This window comes from Melanerpes formicivorus, unplaced genomic scaffold, assembly GCF_026170545.1.
Source record: "Melanerpes formicivorus ecotype bairdi unplaced genomic scaffold, bMelFor1.0.p_v2 SCAF_36, whole genome shotgun sequence".
Classification (NCBI taxonomy): domain Eukaryota; kingdom Metazoa; phylum Chordata; class Aves; order Piciformes; family Picidae; genus Melanerpes; species Melanerpes formicivorus.
This window is the reverse complement of record NW_027142388.1, coordinates 3,523,062-3,541,855: the sequence shown is the minus strand read 5'-3', so window position 1 is coordinate 3,541,855 and position 18,794 is coordinate 3,523,062.

Below are 18,794 nucleotides of genomic sequence, written 5' to 3'. Positions count from 1 at the left end.
CCTACAGGAAGGAGAGGGGAGCAAGTGCTGCCATGCAGAGCATGGCAGTGTGAATGGAAAGAACTCTCCTTACCAGAGAGACTTCCCTCAAGACCAGACTGGCTGGAAGGGAGTAGCTGCCCTTGAAAGAGCTATTCACCTGCCTGGAAGCATCGCTTCATAGCATTTTGCAAGCCTACACTGAGGACAGAGCTGTCTGTGAGGGTGAGTTTACTGCCCACCACACCAGGTGATTTGGGAGCTCTTCTTACACATAACTGCTTTGTGGATATTCCTCCCCTACCTCTGCCTCCCCACAGTCTCTGTAATCGTAGTGTGACATCACCAGGAATTAAGTTTGGTTTAGTATCTGCTGGGGTGTTAAGACCAAGCTATTTAGCACATCAAAACAACAGTATTAGCAAACAGACCTTCATTTAAGGTAATTATGCACCAAGGAGACTGCCTTATCTTTCATCTCCTGTTTATTTTGCTAACAGTCACCCAGATTCTTTAAGTAATACCTTCCCTGCTATCACTTATCAAAGCAATGATGGAGGTGAAAGACAGCTGAATGCACTAAGCTCTAGCACAGCAAAAGCCTCTGTGGTGGTTTTAGGCTATGCCTTTAAAATTTAGTTACAGATTTTGAGCAGAAAAGTAGAAAAATATAAATAAAGCACTATTGGGTGTAAAAAGGAAAACTAAAGATTATTCTAAACAAATTAACTGGAGGAATATCTGCTATAAGACTGACTGGACCAAAAACAATTCTTTCTCTTTTCTGATCTCTTCTCTGCTTGCTGTGCTCGGGAGAGATTAACCTGCTTTTCATCTGACCTTGGCTTGGCTGCATTGTTTAGTTAAGTCTAACCCATTGCTTTCTCTCTGCTCCTTTTCTCTCTTGGGACAGGAGGGTAGGGGGCAGTGGAATGGCTTCTCTGGTCTCTTTGACCAGGGTTTTTTTCGTGTTGTTTGCTAATTGTAAATATCTGTATAAGACTGTAAATACTGTATATTTTGTACATATTCATTGCATTCCATTGCAGTGTGTAGTTTTGCTTGTAAATACAGCTTTCATTTGCTTCTGAGTTGGTCTGGCAAAGTTAATGCTGAGGGGGAAACTTCAACCCACCACAGCCTCGAAGGTAGGAGGAGAAGGAGGAGGAAGGACAACTGAATAAGGGCGAGAGAGGAGGGCTGTCTGCCTTTGCCTTTGTCTGCTTGTCAGCAGTGCTAAGCTGGGAGCCCTGATCCTACAGGACTTTACACAGCCTGGAGCAGAGATGGGATTTGAAGGACATTTGTTGCACTCTGTCATGCCATAGAACCTTCAGGTGATCACAGGCATTTGCTAATTGCTATTGCAAATGATCACAGTGAATCTTCAACTCCCACTGTGCCCACACTTTGCTATCATCCTCAGCAAAGATAAAGGGGGCAAGGGTGGGAGGATCTAGAGAATGGGTGTAAAGCCAAAGCACAATGGCCTCAAAGATCAGTATCAGGCTAAGCAATGTCTTTAGATACACATTTGCATCCTCCCCCACATGAAGGGTGCTTTCAAGGCCTGTGGCGGTCAGCGGAAGGAAGGCACTAGTGTGACTGCTGCTTCAGCCAAAAGGGCCGCTGGGAACTGAGCTGATTGATCCATGCTCAGCTTTACAATTATAATGGACAAAGGAAACTTAGGAACACTTGACTATCACTTTCCACCACAGGATGGCTGGGTCTGGGGAAGGTGAGTCATGTATCATAGTGATGGTGAAGCCCCTTGGCTGCTTGAGTTTAGGGAGAAGTACTGCAGCCTGGGTAAGCTTTGTTGTGCCTGCTGTGAGGACTTAATTGGTCAATAGGCTAGTTGTAGATTAAAATCTTCTTACTGGGACTCATCAGAAGGATACACTACCCAAGTCCTGGTTCTCCAGTGCATTCAAAAGAAAAGGGCAATGAAATGCCTTGAGAGAACAAGACCTTGGAGTAAATCATACTGAAGTGCTCAAATTGCAAATCTACCAGGACTAAGAGTGAATGGAAGATGCAGGATCTGGCTCCCTATGAAAAAAGGGAAGAGCAGAGGGAAATGGAAATAGCTCTTGCTGAAAGCAAGGATGTGACATGAAGTAGAAAATAACGCCAGTGAGCTGTGTAGCTATCATTGCTTTACCAGCAGGGAGCACAGCAAGGTAGCCCTTAAGCCTCCTTCCTCTCCTCATTCCTTGGCCAGGTGAAGCTGTAGAGACCAGAAACACTACTTCTCTGGCAGTCACTGGGATGCTCCAGATAGGCACCCTGGGCAGTTTTGCCATGTGCATATCCTTCAGTGTAAGCTTTCTCATATGCTTTAAAGAAAGCTGAGCTTTGGGGTTGTGGTGGCCTAAGATGCTGGCACAGCCACAATCTCCAACTCTGCCATTTTTCAAGACAGATTGTGTAGTATTTCACCTCAAAACATCAAAGAAAACAGAGAAAGAAAAATATCTGGATGAGATACAGGAATGCTGAAAAGGGAATGAGCCTTCATATGCTTTCATCCTGAATCCAACACCTGGATAAAACAGTGAGCAGAAAACTAAGCTCTAAATTCATTCACCATCTCATTTCATTCTGTTGTCATTGTTGACATTCTTTTTTTAATTCCTTTTATGGCCATATTTATAGTGTTATGTCCAGGAATTAAAGGTCAAGAAGTATCTTCCAACAGTTACAACTAAGCAATGGAAAATGTATATTATACAGGCAGAAAATAGGGTGAAAATTAACTATCCAAAGGATTCTCAAACAGGAATCAATAGGGGTCTGGAAGATAGTGTAAGCTTACAGTTAGTAAAATAAAACAGATACAAAGAGGAAAGTCTTGTAACATTCAGAATTTAATACAACTGTGACTGGTAAGCAGAACAGTTGGGGGAGTTATGTTGGGTTTATAGCTTTTTCATGTGTGCCTGATGGAAACAGTCATTTAAATCCTTTTGGATATTGTCTCAATCATGCAGATGACAAAAGCATGAACTGTAAACAAAGGGCTGCAAGAAGTGAATGCATTGCTACAGAAGGACATCCAGGGATGTGTAATTCATTCCTAGTCTAATACAAAGAGTAAATTTGGATACCAGAGCAGTTTTCTGACTCCACTAAATGGGGAGACTTAGAATGCACCTGGAGGAACAATACCCAAAAAAAAACAGGGACATAGATAGGGACTAGAAAGCAACAAAATACAGAGATTTAATGTGGAAAAACTGTAAGTAAATCTGTCCAGGGAAAACTAATCCAAAACACAGATGTTCTCATGGAGAGAGAAATCTTAAAAGCAATCATGTTAAAGCAGACAAGGAATGACAACAGAGTTAATGGTAAGTCCCTAGTGCAACAGGCAGCACAAATCAGGCTGGGGAGTCTGCTTGTGTGCGCTGACAGCCCACTGTTAGCCACTGCTCACCCTGCTGAGCGCTGCTGCAACCTCTGGCTTGGGAAATGCTAATTCTAGCGGTGCGATCGGCACAGAGATAACACAAAGTGGAGGCAGCTCAAAGAAGGTACAACAGAATCATGACAAGCTCAGAGGAAGCAACTCATAATGCATACCACCACTGGGGCAAGGTGTAAGATAAGAGATAAGCTCATTAATACTGAAACCGAACTATTAAATGTTCCATCACATGGCAGGTTTCAAAACTAAACAGCAAGCTAGAAACTTAGCAGCAGATCTTGTCTGTGTCACAAAGTTCAAGGTGTGCCTTTTCATCTTCTCTTTCAATTGTCTTCTTAAAAACCTTCCCATGACTGACAGAACTATCCAAAGGCAGTAACAGAAAAGGCTCTGTCAGACAACTGCTCTCTTCTTAAGAAAAAGCCACTGGATTAAGGGTAATTAATGAAATGTCGAGATACAAACTCTCAGAAATGTTATTCTACACTCAGAAAAGGAAATGTTAGCCTTTTCTGGGAAAAAAAGTCCACAGAAGACAGCCAGTGTCAGTGGTGACAAGGTTGGTGTTTTCCCACCAGTGCTGCAGGCAGAACTGCAGGGGTGTGTGGCCTGACAACAGCTTGGGCACAAATGCAATGTAGGCACATTTTGCTGCCTGCAGATGAGGTTTCCTGCCCCACACATTGTCTCCCCCAGATCTTGTGGGGCCCAGCAATGAGAAGGTCACGCTGGGCAGCCATGCACTGCTTATTCCCCATCCACAGAACTATGTGTTGTGGCCAGCACTAACCAGCCCTGCTGCTTGCTTTATTTCCAGAGATGGATAAAATCCAATTTGGAAAGAAGCAGTTGTTGGAGGCACAGGACAATGACAGCCACTGAGGAGCCTTTCTTTCCACATTTTGTTTAGCAGATTGCCTGAGGTCTTCTGAGGCTTCCAGGAAGGGATGCAGAGGGGTATGCAGGGATGTAAAGTGATGCTCAGGGGTACCAACCCCCGCGGGTTCCCCCACGGCTGCGTTTCCATAGCTGCTGAAGACCCACATTGCCATCTAGTGCCAGAGGAGCACAAAGACAGCCAGGAGCCATCGCCCCTCCGGCAGGCTCAGGCTCCCGTGCAGGTGGCGGGGCACTGTTCGCCCTGGAAGCTGTAACATGCAAGGCTGAAGCCTAAGACGGGGCAGTAAATCTGCCAAAACCCAGCGAGTCATGTGCAACCCTGCTACAGATCCTGCTTTGCCCCAAAGCACCACAAAAAAGCCATGGAGGCAGTGGAGCAGGTCCAGAGAAGGGCACAGAAGGGTCTGAAGAACAGGTCTGGTGAGGACCAGCTGAGGGAACTGGGGTTGTGTAGTCTGGAGAAAAAAAGGCTCAGGAGAGATATTCTCACCCTCTACAACTCCCTGAAAGGGAGTAGTGAGGTGGGTGTTGGTCTCTTCTCCCTAGTAACAAGTGATACAGGACAAGAGGAAATGGCCTCAAGTTGTACCAGGCAAGGTTTAGGTTGGATATTAGAAGGAAATTCTTCACTGAAAGGTTTCTTAGACACTGGAATAGGCTCCCCAGTGAGGTGGTTAAGTCCACAACCTTGAAGGTGTTTAAAAGATGTAGAGATGTGGTGCTAAAGGATGCAGTTTGGTGCCAGCAAATAGCTTTGTTTAGGCTCAGAAGACTAGCTATGAATGATCTCGCACTATATACAACACAGCTAAAGAAAGGTTCAGCATATTCCCTGATATACCTCCCACCTACTCTACCATCAGCCTGGCTGCATGACCCTGCTGTGCCCCAGAGGCTGGGTGGGGTGCAGACCTACCCCACCAGAGCATAATGATGCCGCAGAGGGACTTTGGTCAGCTATTAATAGACACTAATAGCTCCAGTGAGAACTGGGGTGTCATCCTTCTTGTCCTGGACAGGATCCAGCTAGGGTAGCTCAGCTCTGCCAGCTGTGGTTTTCCTGCAGGGAAAGGGCATGAGGAAGCAGCAAGGCTGAGCAGGTTGGGTCCTGCCCATGTTCTTGCTGTAGATGCTCCATGTTGGTCCTGGCAGCGTGCTACTGTTCCTGTGTGGTCTGGAACAGCTGTTGCTTTCCACCCAGAGGTGATCAGTCTACCTCCGAAAGACTAGCTCATAATTACAGTGTTTTCTGGGGCATCTTTTCATGCCAAGCACTTTTCTATACACAAAGAAAGGCAGGTCCTAAATATCTTTGATGGGACTCTCACCATAAGATTGAACTGTTACGTGTTCTGTGTGCTGCAAGAACGCCTAGAAGCCTCAGGTGAGACAGACTCGGCTGTACTCGATCAAGTACATATGTTTAATAAAACTCAGCCTTGTCTGCACAGGGCTAGCAATCTGATGGGGACAGTAGTGAGCAAGCAAAGTGATTTGCTCCACATCATAAAGCAGTTCAGTAGCTGACCCAGGTCTCCCAAGTTTTGGCTTGCCAGCCAGTCTTTTAAATTAAATGTTCATACATGATGGAGTTTGTTTATTTTTCAGGCTGCGGTTATGCCCTTGTAAGAAAGCACTCCCAGGAAAAACAGCCCCTTCACGGTTTCATGGGCTCATTGATAGAAGAGAAACCCTGCTCGTTTGCCTTCCCTACTCATGCCATGAGTGGGAATTTTGAGCATCACTTGGCAAAGACATGGAGAGCTGGCATGCTTTCCTGGAAAGATTCATTAGTGGATCCCTAAAACTTTACCAAGCAACTCGATGACAGAGGGCAGTTATTAAACTTTGACAGTGAACTGGCAAACTATGAACCTGCAAGAGCTGGTGGCTGTCCAGCAGTGTAGGTACAACTGAGCTTTCCCATAGCAAAGATGAAGTGCAGAGTAAGGTCAGCCTGCCCTTGCTGCCTGAAGGGTGGCTGGAAGGGGTAAAGCTTGAGAGCAAGTGTCCTCCTTGCACATATCAGTATTCGGTCAAGAAACCTCATAAAGAAAAAGCCACTTGGAAGCACCAACTGATTGTGATCAGTTCCTCAACCCTCACTCAAGTGTATATGCTCTGGAGGTCACTCATTGGGAAGTGGGCAGCAAATGTGCTGCTTTGGTAGCTGAAACTTTGCATTTGTTCAAAGCATTTCAATTACAGCCCCCGAAATAGCTGCTGTCTGGCAAGACAACATCCACTGGATGAAGTTGAGGCCTGTAAGCAGAACATCCTTTTAGAGAGGCAACCAACAGTTTAGAGAGTTACTACTAATACCAATATCTCAATGAAATCTATTTCAGCACCACTATGTCATAACATTAGAATAGAATAGAATTAATCAGGTTGGAAGAGACCTTTGAGATCATCGAGTCCAACCTATCATCCAACACTATCTAATCAACTAAACCATGGCACCAAGCACCCCATCCAGTCTCTTCCTAAACACCTCCAGTGACAGTGACTCCACCACCTCCCCGGGCAGCCCAATGGCAAATCACTCTTTCCAGGAAGAATTTCTTCCTGACATCCAGCCTAAACCTCCCCTGGCACAGCTTGAGACTGTGTCCTCTTGTTCTCTCAGAGATCCAAGAGCTCCATTTTCTCTTAGAAAGAGGCATAGTTTAAAAATATTAGTTTTTCATGATACTTAGTCTCAATTTCTGCACAAGGTTTTAAACTCTGGCTCTCTGAAGCAATTCAAGGACTAGCTTCTTCCTCAGTGTAATTCTGCTTAAGCCCATGCATTTACACTGGGTGTGAATTTTCTCCATAAGGTTTGTGATTCTCAGGCAGAAGCTTATTGACAAGCACTGTGCTGAAGACCTTTACATTCAGCAAGGCTCATAAGCCACTGAACATCTGTTCTCTCATTAGCAACCTCCTCAGCATTTGCCCTGTAGGCAATGATCTACAGGACAAGTTTCCCAGCACCTAAACTACTGTAGGATAATTCTTTAACTAAATGGAAGGCAAAGCCCAAGGCCCTGGGAATTTGCTTTTGTACAATAATCTTTTGTGTGCATACAGTGGAAACCAGAGGATTATAGAGTCAAATCATGAGAATTCAGGTCAAGTGAGATTTGGCGGGGGAGAGGGGGTGTTGGAGAAGATGACAGAAGCACCAGTGGGAAGGTAGCGATCCCAGGGGAGGTAACGTGACGCTTGCAGATAAGCCTCTTCTGCTGTCATGGTTTAATTTTACACATCAGTATTGAAATTTCTTAGCATTGCTGAAGATCAGCACTTCCTTTACTGCATGAGGATCTTTTGTGTTGGTTTCACACACACACACACATACTTCTAGCAGCTGGATTATTTTGGAGTATCCCTGTGTCTCAGTTATTTATTTCTGCCATGCCTCCATTTCCTAGTTCTTTAATATTTTTTTTGCAGTCTGAGAGTTTGTGTGTTTAAACATCCTTTCTCCATTCAGCTCCCTGTTATTTTTCTCATTCTTGCACACTTAGCCTGGACCAAGGATTTCAAAGATCCTTTAGATAGACAAAGCCATTCATTTATCTCCCCTGGACATTTGCTTAATGGAAGGAAGGAAATGTCATTGCAGAAAAGCACTATGAAAGATGTGATGGTGCTTTTTCTCTTTCTGGCAAGTGATTGATCTGGATATCCAGACCATCTTTCAGAAACTGTATTCACATGCAGAGAGACCCAGCTAAAACCAATCAACTGTTTAACATTGTTGTGGCTGGCGAAGCTTGCTAAGCTGATGGGGAGGATGCGCTGTTGGGCAGCAACTGCTGAGAAAATAGTTGAATAGAAGATGTCAAATTAGACATAAGTCTAAGCAATAGAGAAAACAGCATCAAGGAAAACTTGCATGTCTGCCGCAAAACTGAGCAGCTGTGCAGCTCATCTGAATGTAAGGATTTTCCTTATCACTTTAAGAAGATAGGCAATATGGCAGAAAGGTTACCTTCTACCTGTGGCATAAAATCCTGTCTCAATTACCGTGTGTTAGACCTGGAACACAATGACTCCCCGTACAGCTTTTGTGGAATCTAACATGCTAAGCAAGACAGGAGTAAGCCATTGCACAAAGCAGCTCCACTTTCTGCTCTGCAGTGCTGATGTGAACCAGAGTTTGAGTCTGTAGGTATTTGGACCATGAAGGTGCTACAGGCTGGGAAATGCAGATTTGATTTTTATTGTTGGTGTGTGTTATAGCAATTTTTTTTTCCTCTTCCAAAAAAAGAGTATATGAGTCTGTCTGGATCAGAAATCTTCAGCTTATGACAGCCATGTGTGATTTTATTTATTTTTTTATCCTGCTTGCTGTATCATGCATTTACTCACTGTCATGTTATTTGCATCAGTGCTATGCCCCCTCTAAGTCAGCTCTACACACAGGCTGTGCCACTTCAGAAGAATAAGAGATAGCCATTTTGCTTCCCAGTTATCCTCTGCAAGAGAATAGAAACTTAAAGCCTCTCACAGGCAAATGCAAAAAATACATCATTAGTGCTCGTTAGGTTGAGAAAATTATCAGCTTGTAGTCTGAAAAAAGAACATATATTATTGTCCTGAGGAAGGACACAGTCTTGATTGTTGCACAGTCATGTGTGTGTCAGGAAAGTCCACAACTAACGTTGTCCAAGGAATCATAATTCAGTCTTCCTCTGTGTGTGTTATGGAAGCCCTGAGCTACATTGCCTATGTACTGTTTTTCTTAACAGCTTTGTGAGATTCTATGTTCTTACTCTTTTGCCTTTGCATCCCATTTTCAGTTGGGTGGCTCACCTTTTCCAGATGAGCACAGACTGTGTGATGGGCCAGGAAAGGAGGCAGGAGGGATGCTATAAGTCTTTGTGGGAAGTAGCCTACAGTTTGGGCATCATATTCGCAAAGTGTGGTGCAAAATGCAGATGTTATGGGCTGTATTAGCTTGGTCTGCAGGAAACTACATCCTGTATTGGATGAAATGGTTTGACCTCTTCTATTGAAATGCTAATGTTTGACCATTTCCTCCAGCAAAGTGAGTCTCATTATTTCTTATTGTAGCCTACATTTACCCTTCCTCCAATCTATGCCATCCTGACCCCAGAGTCTCTGCTTTTCAAATATGCACTTAAAATTTGTCTGCAATGTGATTGTTTTATGAGGTGATATCATGAAGTACAAGTATGTGTTCCAGCTGTGTTAGTGACCCTGCCTATAAACCAAGAAGTTTGGCTAAGCACTCTCTTGCCCTCCTGCTTAATGTGACTCAAGACAAGAAGATGCAGTGATCCAGAGTGCAAAAGTGAGAGTGAAAAATCCAGATTAGACCCTGGAAGAAAGAAACTCTAAGTGAAACTGACTTTTTATCTCTTTGTGTCTTCATGTTGACACTACATTAGGAAGGCTGACATCAGATATCCCCAGAGACCCAAATCCAATTTTGAATCAAATGTAAAAGACCAGCTTGTAAAGGCCAAGAATGAATTGGTTCTGCCAGAAGAAAAATTAGCACAGAAACAAGCTCATTTCCAGAGAATCTACTGAAATAACTGCATGATGCCTTAATAGGCATTGTCCTTGTCTGTTTGGTTTTATTGGTAGTGGGTTTGTGATTTATTTGTGTGTGTGTGTGTGTGTAAATTCAGGTTTTGAGGTGACCAGTCTGTATAAGGAACACATCCATCTCCAGATTTGTTGCATGCTGTAATTTGTCGTCAAGATTACTTTAGTTAGCATTGAGATGGGCTGCCCTTTTTTATTCTGAGTCTGTTTTAACACTAATCCCTGAACAAATACTTACAAAAGCTAAACAGATAAGTGTCTCTCCGGCTTGCTTCCACTTCCATCTGTGAGAAGCTGCAGAGATTTTTGTGCCATTTAGCTGTCCTACTATTTCTTAGGGCCAAGTTCTCATATTGCTGCAGTTCTAGGCCATTTGCTGTTGCAAGAGAAGATTTAGGTCAGTGGTTTTTCAACCTTTTATGATTTGTGAACCCCTAAAAAAATTTCCAGCAGTAGTGCAGACTCCTTTAGGAATTTCACATATGTAGATTGTTGTCTGGCACATGAATTTGCTTTTTCTCAATCACTTTCTGCAGACTCTTTAGAAGTTTTCCGTGGGCTTGCCAGGCTCTGCAGACCATAAGATGGAAAGGAATGATTTAGATGAGTTCTTAAGGATGACTCCTCCATGTATACACTGCTGTAAATGATGACAATGCCATAAAATCAGTAACATCAAGGCCAATGTTTTGGGGATATTGTGGCTTTCAGTACTTCAGTGTGTCAAACCTGAATGCAGGGTGTTAAAGCAACCAGCATTCACATCTATGAAAAAATACATGGAGATGATGTACCAACAACACCCACGTTGTCATGCTGTTTCAGTGGCTGTGCACGCTGAGCTGTGGGTGTTCCAACACCTACATAAATCATAACCTCCAGAGCTTTAGCTATCAAATGATACATGCTTTTTTGGCTTCTCTAAGCCTTGCCCAAATAAGGGTCTACCACATGGTTTCTTTAGGTTGAAATCAGACTTGGGAGGAAACGTGGGATAGAATGTATGCATTAATTGACTTTCTTCCTGCATTGATTTATGCACCATACCACGAGAACTGCTACTTCTTTCAAAGCTGTGAAACCCTCTCTCCTGGCTGAGAGACTGCTATCATCATCCTCACCACAGCAGGCTGAGCTCCACAGCCTTTCTAGCCCCAGCATTTATACAACAGTAGTGTATCACACCTTCTCCCACTCATCTCTTTGCTGTTGGTGAACTGGAGGACAACATCTTTCAGTTAGAAGTGAGGAAAGACTGTTGTGTATTACTTGCATTGCTACAGTCCTTGAACACTTTAAGTATTGACCAGTATCACCAAGGTTGGAGACCTCAGAGATCGAGTCCAACCTGTCACCACAGACACATCCAATCCCCTCTTGAGCACAACCAGGGATGGTGACTCTGCCACCTCCCTGGATAGCACATTCCAATGGCAAATGACTCTCTTGGTGAAGAACTTTCTCCTCACCTCAAGCCTAAACTTCCCCTGGTGCAGCTTGAGACTGTGTCCTCTTGTTCTGGTACTGGTTGCCTGGGAGAAGAGAGCAACTCCCTCCTGGCTACAACCACCCTTCAGGTAATTGTAGAGAGCAATGAGGTCTCCCCTGACCTTCCTCTTCTCCAGGCTAAACAATCCCAGCTCATCAGCCTCTCCTCGTAGGGCTTGTTCTCAAGGCCTCTCACCAGCCTCGTTACCCTTCTCTGGACACGTTCAAGTGTCTCGATGTCCTACTATGTGAAATTCAGTGCATGTGTGAAAACAGGAAGAAGGTTTATATGCCAAAGATCACCCAAGCCAAGCATGTGACAGGCGATAACAAATAGACACCAGGAAAAGGCAAATGGAAGAGTGCAAGCTAAAACTAAGATACAGTTCGTGTATTAGCTTATGTTCTTGACATGCCATGTAGTCACCTGGTGATAAATGTATTGCTAGGTATTACAGGAATAAAAGGTGTTACAGAATATTCCTGTAATGGAGAAAAAAGCATATGGTAGCTGTCAGAAAATGTAACAAAGAGGTGCGAGAGACTGGCAGTGTGGCTCATCAGAGGTGAGCTCTGAGTCTTGAAAGTGAATTTAAGGTGATAGGCTGAATGGACATAGGTTAAAATAGGTCTTGGAAATTAACCAAATAGCTTTTTGCTTGCTGCAGCAGAGGACAGTGAATCAAAGGAGGGATGTAAATAGAAAGTGATCTGGTCAAAGCAGGCACTGGCTAGGAAAAGGAATGGGAGAAGATACCAAATCACAAAACCAGGAGAGAATGATGCAGCAGTGGAGATGCAAAGCAAAGAGAACCTAGTGAGGAGTTCTAGCTGTATGGAGGGAGAGAAAAGATTCTGTATCTGTTATGTTAGACAGGAAGAAACTATAAATGTGGAATATTTTTTGACCAAGAGGGCTCAGAATGAGGTCCAAGGTGAATATGACATCTGACTTGTATTTCCTCTTCCTCTCCTTGACTTGGCATCTGTTGTAAACATGCTGTTACCTAGCCTGAGACTGATCTCAAGGTCATTGTCTTGATTCTACTCTTATCCCTCCCACCAAGAGGTTTATAGAGCTCGGTGTTCCCTATAACAAAAGTATAGTGCCCATCAGCTGATACTTACAGATTTTCAATTTTCTTTCTGGCCTCCTAAGGCTTTAATATGAAACCTTCCGTCTCACTGTCCATCAGAAGTACTGCTTCTGAATTATGGCCGATTTCCTCTTAATAGCCACAGCAGGGATTTTTAATAAATCAAATAAAAAATATTACAAAATGCTGCCCCATCCCTCGGGCTTGCTGGATCTGACTGCCTGCCAGCAATATGCCAGACAAGATGTTATGGGACCTTTTGGTTTTGTACAGGTTGTTGAAAATGGAATTGCCTCTTTCTCAGGAGGCAATTGAGTGTAAACCAGGTTAGTGTGTAAGCCTACATCTCCAAAGGTAATGCAAAGCAAAAATAACAGAGTCTATAGAATATGGCATTGAGAGAGAGCAAGAAACAAGTTAAGAGATTCCATTAATCCCACTGTCTAGTCTGAAGATGATGCAATTTAGGGCATGCTATCATTTACAAAAACAATGACTGAACTTCCAAGTACGTGCTGCAGGTGATATCTAATCATTATCTACTCAGCTCTGGTTCAGTGTCTACACCAGTCAATTCACAGATCATTGCACTGTACAGTATGTAAAATAAAAATAAATCTTATTAAGCATCTTGACTGTATGTTGCTTAGCCTGCTCTGTCAGATTGTGATTTAAAGACCTACCTCACCAGCTTGGGAGGAAGAACTGTACTCAGCCCATCATTCTTGTTTCTTTCAGTTACCTCTTCTGCCTCTGCATTCCCTTTCTCCATATCTAGCTTGAAAAGGGGATATGTTGGAAAGAGATTCATTCCCCTTGTACCAGTGTGTTGTATAGCACACATACAACCCACTACAAAAATACTCAGCCATGAGGGGATATGCAAGGCAGGGCACATGGGTGGGTGAGCTGCTTCCCTCTGAATTCCACCATGCTCTCTTGACCCCCAACCAACAGCTGAAAACTTTCAGCACCTAATTTCCAGAAGGACAACTGGAAAAGCCTTCCCTCTAGAGTCCATGGCTACAGCTCCCTGCATAGTCACAGAAATCACTCCCAGCATTCAAGGACTTGGTTCCTTAATTCATTGTGCTTCCACAGCAATTCCAAGTTTTGCCTGGTGTAGACAAGATTGTATCTTCAGTTGATGCAAAGGTACTTATCAGTGGCTGTAGTGGTACTCTACTGGTATACACAGACAGTTTAGTGAGGTGGTTTTCTAGAACAAGAAGCATCTCTTCTGCATCTCAGCACAGTGTTAATTGACAGCCCAAACAATGGATTAATATTTGTTTTTATTCTGACAACATCCACTGATGCTATAGATTAATTATCCTGGTTTTCACCACCAGAATTGGCTTTTGTTGATAATCTCAAAGTAAGAATAGTAAACTTGTGTTTTGAAATGAAGGGACAAAGTAAACACATATTAGGGATTTTGTTTCTTACTTTTGGAGTCTTCTGGAAGTTTTCTACTTAAATAACCATCCAGCAGAGATTTTATTGTCAAGCAGAAGATAACCAGGCACTCTTTCAGTAATATTTCTAATGCAGGGGGTGAAGGCTACAGAATAGCTGGACTGTGATTATTTTAACAGCTGCATAGATAAAAGAAAAATGTCAGCAGTGAAATGTGGAAAAGATATAGATATATTATTATATTACTTCTCAGCAATTTTCTTTTGCTCTTGCTCCTTTGTCTGGTAACAGTGATGAGATTGATTTTTCTCATGTAGTAAATAGACTTCCCTAAGCGTAAAGTGGTTGCTTGTTCAAATCAGGGTTTCTGTTTTAAGTGATAGATCTCTATTTTCTGAGACGTGAAACTTCTCCTCTGCCATAACGACATTTGCAGACATCCTACTTGGGGCTGACATTCCCTGCAGACAGTGTAGAAAACCTGATGACACTCCTGACCATCTTTACTTCAGCTTTTCTACTTAATTTTAGGTTTTGTGTCCAGGTTTCTGCCCTTATTCATAAGCTGGTTGAAGCTACATACAGCTGTCACTGCATTTGTAATTTATTCCCTCCCTAGGGTCTCCTTTCAAGACTGAGATGGATTTATTTCTCCACCCAGCCACTCTTAAAGCTCTTTTGCAAGGGATGTGTCCTACCTGAACTCGGCAGAGAATGTGCACGACATTAATTGTAGGACCAGCCAGCACTGTTTCTGACTTTGAGAGAGACTCACAAGTGAACAGCTGAGAAATTTCACTCTAAATCCTAGTGCCTTTGGCTCAGGCTGGAGGGGTGCATCACTCACAAGGGTACAGTGCGGACAGCTGTTATGCCCTTGCTGTGGATAATTGATACATTTTTACTTTCCAGTGGTGTTAATTTGGCACCCCCTGGAGGAAATATGTTTGAAAACACGGAAAGGAAGGAAATATCTTTAAAATCCTCTTTGATGCAATCGATTCTTTAACTAGACTGTAAATTTTCCCAATTATCTATGGAGAGGGAGTCTTTGCAGAAATATGAATGCAATTTTTCTCTAGCAAATTTTTCATCCTGAGATAATACATGCAAATTTTTTTCCCCCCCTCAGACTAAATATGTCAAAGACTGGGACTGGGGAAGTGCTGGAGAATGTCTCTAATGTCATGAATAAAATGTTGAATAGAAAACTTAGAATGTCACCTCTAAATGTCAAGAAGAGTCATTAAAGAGGTCTGCTTGAATCTGGTCCAAGATATGTAAGAATCACTATACATACTGACTCTCATGGCTAGGGTGGGCATATGCCAGGCAGAACATCCTTACTGTAGGGCTGTGCCTGGATTTACAGACCAAACCTTTGTCTTAGTCTGCTCTGGATCAGCTTCTAAATTTCTTTCCCTAGAACCAGCATCTGGCTTGTATCCCTCTAGGCATTGTGGAGTATTTGGAAACTTCTGGTACATGTACTGCTACTGGTACAGAAGAAAGGAAAAAAAATAATTGTAGCTGCTTTTTCTCCTGAATATAATATATGTGTATGTATGGAGAGGAGGGCACAAGCCAACCTCATGAGGTTCAACAAGACCAAGTGCAGGGTCCTGCATCTGGGGCAAGGCAATCCCAGGCACAAATACAGGCTGGGCACTGACTGGCTGGAAAGCAGCCCTGAGGAGGGAGACTTGGGGGTGCTGGTGGACAAGAAGCTCAACATGAGCTCTCAGTGTGCACTTGCAGCCCAGAAAGCCAATCAGATCCTGGGCTGCATCAAGAGAAGTGTGGCCAGCAGGTCAAGGGAGGTGATTCTCCCCCTCTGCTCAGCTCTAGTGAGACCCCACCTGGAGTACTGTCTCCAGCTCTGGAGCCCCTATTACAAGAGGGATATAAGCATGCTGGAAGGTGTCCAGAGAAGGGCCATGAGGATGATCAGAGGGCTGGAGCACCTCTCCTATGAGGACAGACTGAAGGAGTTGGGGCTGTTCAGTCTGGAGAAGAGAAGGCTCCCAGGTGACCTCATTGTGGCCTTCCAGTATCTGAAGGGGGCCTACAAGAAGGCTGGGGAGGGACTTCTCAGGATCTCAGGGGGACTAGGGGGGATGGAATGAAGCTGGAGGTGGGGAGATTCAGGTAGGAGGTGAGGAGGAAGTTCTTCACCATGAGAGTGGTAAAGCCCTGGAATGGGTTGTCTGGGGCAGTGGTTGGGGCACCCTCCCTGGAGATATTTAAGACCAGGCTGGATGAGGCTCTGGCCAGCCTGATCTAGTGTGGGGTGTCCCTGCCCATGGCAGGGGGGTTGGAACTGGATGATCCTTGTGGTCCCTTCCAACCCTGACTGATACTATGATACTACACAACACAGAGCCTGGAAACTAATTCCACCTAGAATGACCCAGATTCTAGAAAGAAAGAGGGAGAGGTATATTACTATAGAAATATTAACTGATGGAATAGATGGGAAGGGTGGACTCTAGAAGAAGATTCTATCCATTCTGCCCAGCTCTGAAGGGTGACAGGTACAAAATGGGCTTGTTGAGAGGGATGGCTGATTTGCAGTGTCATAGAAAACTACCCTAAACTGGGATGGAAGTATCATCAGTGTACACTGGAAGCATTTATAGCAGTCTGCTGTTCAGCTGCACATAGCAGCAGATCAGTACATCTCTAATTATTATTTGTCTGGCTGGCTAAGCAGCGCAGCATTTAGAACCTAATTTGTTGTATAATTTAATTTTAATTGAGTCTCCTATCCACACAGGACTCGTTAAGCTAGCTGTATGTTTCACTTGCTGTCTTCATACATGGATACTGGGGGAGAGCTGGAAGAGCAGAACCAATCGTTTGCCTGCACTGTGCTATCACCAAGGTGCAGTAATTCCTTGATGTGATTGCAAAGGGATCTCTTGGCAGGAATATTTGGAAAATATGTTTTCTCAATACCACAATATAATAAAACAACTTCCTCCCTCAGCTAATGCTACAGTTTACACAAAAGATTTGGTTGTTGGGCTTTTAGTTGCATTTCCCATGTGCTGGTATTTTCCTCTGCCACTCAGAGATAACAATTACCAGTTGCTGTGAACAGTAATAAAAATGAAGCACCATGGCAATGCTTTTGAGTGATTGTAACTTCTCTTCAAATGTATAAAAGGCACTAGTCCTCAGTGAGGACAAAGTTGAAAGTAAGCAGGGTGTTTTACAGGCAAATCCTTTCAGAGGAATGAAGACAGGCCTCAAGGAGCCATTTTTTGATAGTGATATTACAAAGGGAAGAGTTATAGACTAAGGTAAACAAAGCAAAGCATAAATTTTTATTTACATACGTGCTTCCAATCTCTCCTGAGCTGAGGTAAATACCATTGAGAACTGTGAAGCAATGCTGTGCATTAGGTATCACTTAAAACTGCAGATCCAAAACACTTTGATATTTGAATAATTTGGTTTGTACCAGTGGCTCTCTTGCACTGGCTGGTAATGCTGTGGGATTCATGTGGCCAAGGGGACCTGTGTGGTTTCCAGGAAGGATCAAGATAAAGGAAGAATCTGAGAGCTCAAGCCTGTGAACCAAGTAGAAGTATCAAAGCAATTAGCTGCAAGTGTTTGTGTTTTCAGTGTTTTGTTTCTGTTTTCATGCCTTCTGATTTAATCCCAACTTCATTTTAGTAATAGGGAGTCAGGGAAAAGAGGTGCACTATCTCTATGTGTGTTATTTGACTAACTTAAGAAACTAATCATCAGGGAGATTCGGAATAGTTCAGTTTCTTCTTCCTCCTCCTCTTCTGATGAAAGGATCAACAAGTGGGTAGTAGCGACAGTGTTTTACACAAAGGGAGAAAGAACCATCAAATTTCAGGTTGTGATACCCTTTGGTTCTGTTACCTGATTTGGATTAAGTCATGGAATCCTCAATCATCTCAAAGGAAGTTCGATGCACAGGAAGTCTTTCAGCAGTCTGTGAGGAAGATGCTCCAACAACTTGAACACATCTGGCAGAGGAAAAGCAGCTGCTGGCGAGAAACCCACCAAGCCCAGCCAAGAAGGCAGGTGCAAGGAGAAACTGCAGGAGGTAACCAGAACATGAGGCTGGTGGGTGACGGCAGCATGGAGGATGTGATGTGAAGAGATGGTGCTGCTCCAAGGGGCTTCAGACTGGCCGAAGGCAGGAGCAGCGTCTCAGTGAGCAAGGGGATGATTTGGTTTTGGTCATTCTAATTCTCCGAGGTGGCTCCCAGTGGTGTGAAGGTGGGAGGACAAAGCACGGACCTGGGGAAATGGCCTACAAAGGCTAGATTACTGCAGTGGGACCAGGAACTGGGCCCCACAAAGGGTTTGCCCTTGGGAAACTGATGAGATCTTATGTGTGCTGTTTTTCAGAAGGGGGCGGTGTTGTTGTTTTGGGGTCCTTTTTTGTTGTTTGTGGTTTGTTTTGTTTGTTTGTAGCTCCGCTGCCTGCTCTTGTCCTCGATACCTGCAGGCTTGGGTACTACTTGCCTCTTGATTACAACTGGGGCTGCCCTCTCCAGCCATGAACCCTCATCAGCCGACACTGAGCCTGCCTCGGTGTGAACTTCCCTTCTAAAGCATGTCCCTGGAACAGCAAGTTCCTGCTGGCAAACTAGTAACTCTTGAACATCGAAGAGTAAAATCACCATTATTTTTCACGCTGTCTGGCCGATTAAACGAGCTCAGGCGGCGGCCAGCACACACAACTCGCTGTGGGGAGCTAGATCCGCCCGTAACAAAAATGGCGGTGAGGGCCTTGTCCGGCTTGCGAGCCGGCCCTCACACAAGATGTCCGCCCAGGCGTCTCCGGTGGTGGAGCCTCGCTCCCGCAGTTCTCTTCCCTATGTACCGCGGCGCGCCCCCGCCTCCTCGGAAAACAGGACTCTCTG